A 6,750-nucleotide genomic window follows, 5' to 3' on the forward strand; every position below is an offset into this window, starting at 1 on the left:
ATTCGGAGCGGGCATTAACAAAATGGCTCAATTCCAAAGGAACCACAAGCACCGCGGAGGTACTTGAGTGGTTTAAATTTGAGCATTTCCTGCGCTACGCCCCTCCTGCCCTCGCCACTCATGTAGTGGAAAAAGCCCCAGCAACATTCACCGAGCGTTGCCGGATAGCAGACGTGGGAAACTCACTACCTCAAGAAGGATCCATGGGGCGGAAGATAAATCCCCGTCCCTCCTTGGAGGATCAAATTCCCACAAAATGGGAACTCGAGCAAGCCCTAACTTGCCATTATTGCAAGAAAACGGGGCATTCCTCCAAACAGTGCCGGAGCAAGAAACCAGCGCCCCTCTCCCCGAAAACTGCCCAGTAACTCGCCTGCGCCCTCCACAGGGGCAGCACGGAAAGACTTCAGCCAAACCTTTTTGCACAGCGTGCAAGGTTTATGGCCATTCTCCCGCATGGGTGAAATGCCCGAACAATAATAAATCAAACACTCCCACCGTCACCTTGGCAGTCACAAATCACAAGTCATTAGGCACTCCCGCCAAAGGGCCCGTATATGTGACTCCTCCGCGAGGTAGCCACCCGCGCGCCGAGTCGCTGCGTTGAGGACTTCGGGCGCGCAAATCTCCCTCATCCGAAGGGACAGAGTTCCCTATGGAGCTATCTCGTCAATAGACGAAAACTTGTCACGATCGAGGGAATAAATCAATTTAAAATGATACTCCCTACAGTCCAATTGAGAGTCACAAGACCTCACCAATCAAAATTTGCAATCTTGCAGTAGCAAGCCATCTCCCCGAGGCTATGACGTCATCCTGGGACAGGACTTTCAGTCCCCACAGAAATCACGACAATCTAGGGGTCCATTCCCCAACTCATTCCTCGGGCGCGAGTAATCCTCCCTCGCTACTCCCTCAGTCAAGACTGGTGCCCCCTGGGTACCAGGAGGAAGTGCAGTCCCTACCAGTGCCACCTGAGACCAATGTACAGTGGCCCTCTCGATCGGTTCCCGATCCAATTCCAGTGCCCGGCCCTGCCTCAGTGCCAGTGCCAGGGCCCCAATCAGAACTCCCTTCCGGAGATGCCAAATTCCTGCTGGTGCCACTTGCATGCACCGAGCAGTGCCAAGCTTCGTCCGTCCTGACCGACGAGCACGAGAAACCTCTGATAGTGCCTGACTCTGCCCTAGTGCCAGCGCCAGAGCACTACCCCCGATCTCCATTTAAAGGGATCCAACTCAGGACCCCCCCTCTTCCCCGGCCTGGCACCGCTACCAGCATCGGTAAGAGAGACGGTTCCTCTCCCGCCACAGCTAACCCAAAGATGCGGCCTGCAACCCGTGCCTGAGCTGGTCATTGATACCTGCGAGCCGCTCACGCTGCCCCAACCACCTCCCTCTCTGCCTCAGCTCGTCGCTGATGCAATTGCAAGTCAGGATTCTGCCATATTTCACTTGGCCGATGAACTACAAGAGCTGCGACGGATCATGGTAGAAATGGCACGGAAACCTACTGCGTCAGCTGTCGCAACAGCAGGCCCAGGTGGCACTCCATGCCGCCCTCCGGTCTCGGGCCCTCTGCTTCCCGGCCGAGGACGACTGTCCCCTTAAGATAGGTTCGAGGGCAAAACCACGGGCGTGGAATTTCCAGGTAGTTACAAAGAGCTCTAGAGCTCCCTGGCACCTGTGCCACCATTTCATTTTTCGAAGGTCTTGGCACCTCTAATCCAGAAGGGGATGTCAGGTCCTCCGCTGTCTTCTTCCGTTCCTTAGGAACTTCTATCCCTTATCATTTCCTATTTAATTCTTTCATTAAATTATCACCACAAGAGGCAATTAAGCACGCGATACCATTCCCCTCAAAATGTATAAATCATTGAGAATAACAGAGTGAGAAGTGGCACGCCCTTGCGCCCCTACCTTGGCACCGGGCATGCGTGTCAGCTCTTCCTGAAGGAGTCGCGCCCTTCGGGTGCACTTTTCTCACCCCGGGACTGAAGTGATAGTCCGGGCCATAATTTATCGGCGAGGGACAATAAATTCCCGCATAACACAATAAAACCCTCACTCTTTTTTTCCCTTAGCTCTTCTGCCAATATCATTTACTCTCCTTCCGTTCTTTATTTATCTTTCCTTTTAATGAATCGCGAGTCATAGACTCTTGCCCTTGTGATTTTAAATGCCCCTTTCGTAAGCTCCGAGAGATGTGTCCACCCTTCCTATGCGGTCACGTTTTCCTTCGTAACATCCCGTTAATTTTTTTCCTTTTGTTATTGTTATTATTTTTTCTTTTCTTTTTCCTCTTCCCTTCCTTCTAAGAACTCTGTTTGTCCTAGACCCCACATCTTTTGTCTGCTCACCCCGTCATAACATTGAGTACCCGAGTGTGGGCAGTGAACGCATAAAATTAGCGTAGTTTAAGGTTAGCAATTTAAAACTCGCGAATACTCTCGCTCGCATACAACTGTCAAAATACCTCGGTGTGAGGGTCGGCCCTCAACTATCGAAGTTGGTGGTGCGTTGAACTATTAGCTAAGCAATTACCAATGCGAATATGTATAGTCATTACGATATCACATAAAGGGGATGTCATTTTTTTTTTTACAAAAATAATCGCTGTTTTATCATTTATACAGCCTCTTCAAGGCAGACTATACTAACCGCATGTATTTAGGGGTATCTAAAATTAAGTAACCATGTATTGTAATTCTTGAACAATAACCTTTCTTTTCATTTGTTTGCCATAGCCTCATATACTTGGTCCTATAATTCTAATTAATTCACATTGTTCGAGTCACTTTATAAAGTTATCAATGTGTAACCAAATCCAAAGTAATTACTCTTTTGCAAGTGTTGGAATTACTTTGTGTCCTGTTAAAGAAATTTGTTCCAGTATGTTATTAAAAGTAATGTCACAGTTTCATAAATCCTTTGGAGTAAAGTTCATTGCATGGCAGAGTGTAGAGTAACGTAAAGCATTTGCCGCTTATTCTTGTATATCGATGTTCACACCCGAAGGAAGGTTTGTACATCATCTTGTATGGGGGGCTATCATAATTAGCAAGAACTCGCTAACAAATTGCTTCTCCTTTTTTTTTTTTTTGTTGTTTTCATTTACTGTCGGCGGATCGATATTTCACACGGTCAGAATACAAGGTATTAAAAGTATTGTAGGCCACTCCCTTTAAGTAGGTAATCCCTTTCCGAGGCAAAAGTGAATCTGTCTGGCTGTTTCTTTTCAGACCAGCTGACCATGACTCAACTTCCTATGTGTTGACGCCCCTGCCCCATAGGAGGAGATAAAGAGCAGAAACCAGACCGAGGTTCGGTCTCAGATGTGCACTGAACGAGATGGTGTGAACAAGTCCCAAACCACCGCCATGCCCTGGCCCAACGATGCCCTTGGCTCCTAACCACGTGGCCTTTCAAAGTATACTTTTCTCCGTGCACTCCACGTGTTCCCTTTGATGCTGGCCTGACCGATGACCCACGCCATTTTGCCTGGCATTTCGTGAAGTTCCCATTGTCTTGCCCTTTACGTCGAAGCCCCTTCACGCTGCCACGGGAGATCGCCCTCACACTCGGAAATCGCAAGTCACCCACGGACCGCCTTCTGCGCTGGAACCAAATCTGCCTTACGGTAAAGTGCTCTGGAAGACATCCATTCAGTCACGCTTTTCCTCATAACATTTACTTAATTTGAGTGCCAGTAATCACCGAATCTCTTGTCAAATGTCCGTGCTCCTCGAGTGTCGGCAGTGCTAAGCCATTATTAATTCATCAAAGCCCCTTGGCACCCTCCGTGCAGCTTCGAATTCATTATTCTTTGTCTGTTTTCATTACTGGCATATAATGTGCATATCTCTCATTTCAGAGGGACCCTATATCGTGGAAGCTTCTTGGACTGTGTCTAGAATCCCCCCAGTTTCCTTCATCCCGTAGGAATCCCCTTCAGGATCAATAATCTACTTGCATTCCTCTTTTTCCCGTACTAATGTTATTTATGTAAATACACTCCTGCAAGTTTGCCCACATGTTTACGTAATATTTTCCTCAGTAGTAAGAGCCTTATGCTCATATGAAATTCCTCCCTTTCCTCTTGTTTTATGTTTCCCTGGCCCCCACGAAGTCAGAACCAAAAGGCTAAATTATCTGAAATTGTTGCTACCTGTCTCACAGAGAATATATCAAACTAAATTGCCAGGTAAAACATAAAAATATATATAGATAGATAGATAGATAGATAGGTATAGATATATATATATATATATATATATATATATATATATATATATACTTATATAGATATATGTGTGTATATATATGTGTATGTATATATATATATATATATATATATATATATATATATATATATATATATATATATATATATATATATATATATATATATATATATATATATATATAAACACACATGTATGTATACTTATGCAGTGATGAAAATGACTATCACAAATATTTCACGAAGCACTTACATTCACCAAAATGAATCGACTTATCCAAACCATAATCTATCTCGAATAGTCATTCAGAGAGATAAATTGCTTCGATGGATGATCCGAAGAGGAATAAAATCTAAATGACGAGATATGGAAGGAATTAAAGCAGACTGGAAGCGCAGGTAGAGATATTATGGATAATGGAGCGTCTGGTCGGGAATTTTTAATTATGTCTGAACGGGAATAAAGTTCCAACGGAGTACATAACAGGAATGGTTCATTTTGTTTAATGATGAACCTGATGAGCATAAGTATGAAGAAAACAGTAGCAATACATGAATTCTTCGTGTTAGAATAGCGAGCTTTGAATATAAAAAAAATTCAAACAAACAGGTTTCTAGGTGGCATATATTGATTTATGCAACGGTTTGATGTTTATCAGTTATTAACCAACAAGCAGCTACGTAAAATATTTCAGATCGCATGGAAAATGCAAATCTCAAAGATATATATTCTAAAAGTTCTATAAAAGAGTGTTGGGAATACAACTGAAAAAAAGTATTGAAATCAATTTCATATTTTATTGAAAAGTAGAGATTGCTTTACATTATTTACATGGGAGAGTGATTTGTTTGATAAAAATTTTTCCGCAGAATAAAGTTTTACTTCTGCTAAAACACTCAAGATTGAAAAAAGGCGATTGGTTTGTTTATAAGTCGGGTAAGGATATGGAATAGGGGACAAGTTTGCCTGTAAATTAGTTATCTTGTAGGACTGTTTCCCGCCATTATCTTTATCTAAATGAACACGTCACTGACAGGCCCATAGATGCTGCCTGAGTGTTATTATATTTCACGTTCCACAGGTCGGACTATTTCTGCATGAGATTAATATAAAACATTAAAAATGCTGTAAATATTTACTTTAATAGCTGCCACAGTTCTTGGAAATATAAACAAAGGAGAATTAGGAACATAGCATAAAAAAAACTCCAATATCGAGTACTACTAGTATAAAATTAAATCATACCAAAGAACGATTTGTCTTTGCTTGAAACTTACATATTATTATTATTATTATTATTATTATTATTATTATTATTATTATTATTATTATTGGAACCAAGAAGACCCTCTCTTAAACAACTGCTATCTGTTAAAAAGGATGGCAACATCTCCTGAGTTAATTTTATATTGAGTGTTCTCAATTATCCGTATAGTTCTTTTCTCTTCTACGTTAATATTGGACAATAATTGGCCAATGTTCTTAAGTGTTAAAGAGAAATGCATCAGAAACTTATTAACAACAGTCTTTTTTCTCTGTGCAAGAGAGGGTAGTGAAATATGTGTTAATATAAAATTAACTCAAATGATGCAGCCATCCTATTCAACAGGAATGATTATTATTATAATTATTGTTGCTGCTTCAGCTGCATTTATTTTGTAGAAGACTTTTTCTATTTTCCTTATTGCGGACTTCTTTTCAGTGGAGGTGCGTGCTAACAGCTCGCCTATATTTGTCATTTCATGGGGGAAAAGTCAAAATCTGGATTCTGCTTCTTTATATATTCTATACAGTTAGTTATATACAATTGTTGCCGCGACGCGTTTCGACAGACTCTTCTGTCATTCTCCAGCGGGAGCTAGTAGAGGACTGGCAGATTGCATAGGTCCTTCTGAATTTATACACGGGCTTCAGCGGGGGGGTCATGGATGGCGAATTCTGATTGGTTGCAGTCAGCGGACTTCAAGCCAAATTTCTGCGGCGAAGCTCGATCCTGACAGATCTTCGCAACCTGGGAATGTCATTCATTCCAGCGTTCCCATTGGCCTGCCGTTGCGTGATGTCATGCCGGCTGACATCATCGGTAGTTTGGCTGCTATTGGGCTGCGGATGAATGATGTCATTATCTACTCTTTCTGTCGTAGTCGGGGGATTGTCTCGAAGGGCGCCTCGCTCATCAGGGGCATCTCCATTTTCAGGGTTGTCTTTGCTTGAAACTTACATATTATTATTATTATTATGAGCGAGGCGCCCTTTTCATAGCGTGGTCAAGGGTTGAACAAAATCTTTCATTTGATTCACTTGGTTCAGCAGACTCGCGAATCGATCTTGTTCGACCATAATGCTTCTAGACCATGTTGATGTTACCATTACGAATCATTACCTCAGATAGGGTACTTGTGAGTTTTGTTTAGTTTGTAAGTTTTTCTGTGTATTAAAAGGGTTACGCACAAAATTTAATCGTGGATTTTTGCGATATTTTTGCAAAAAGTAGGACATGTCACTAA

Source organism: Macrobrachium rosenbergii, chromosome 7 (genome assembly GCF_040412425.1).
Source record: "Macrobrachium rosenbergii isolate ZJJX-2024 chromosome 7, ASM4041242v1, whole genome shotgun sequence".
NCBI classification, from domain to species: Eukaryota; Metazoa; Arthropoda; class Malacostraca; order Decapoda; family Palaemonidae; genus Macrobrachium; species Macrobrachium rosenbergii.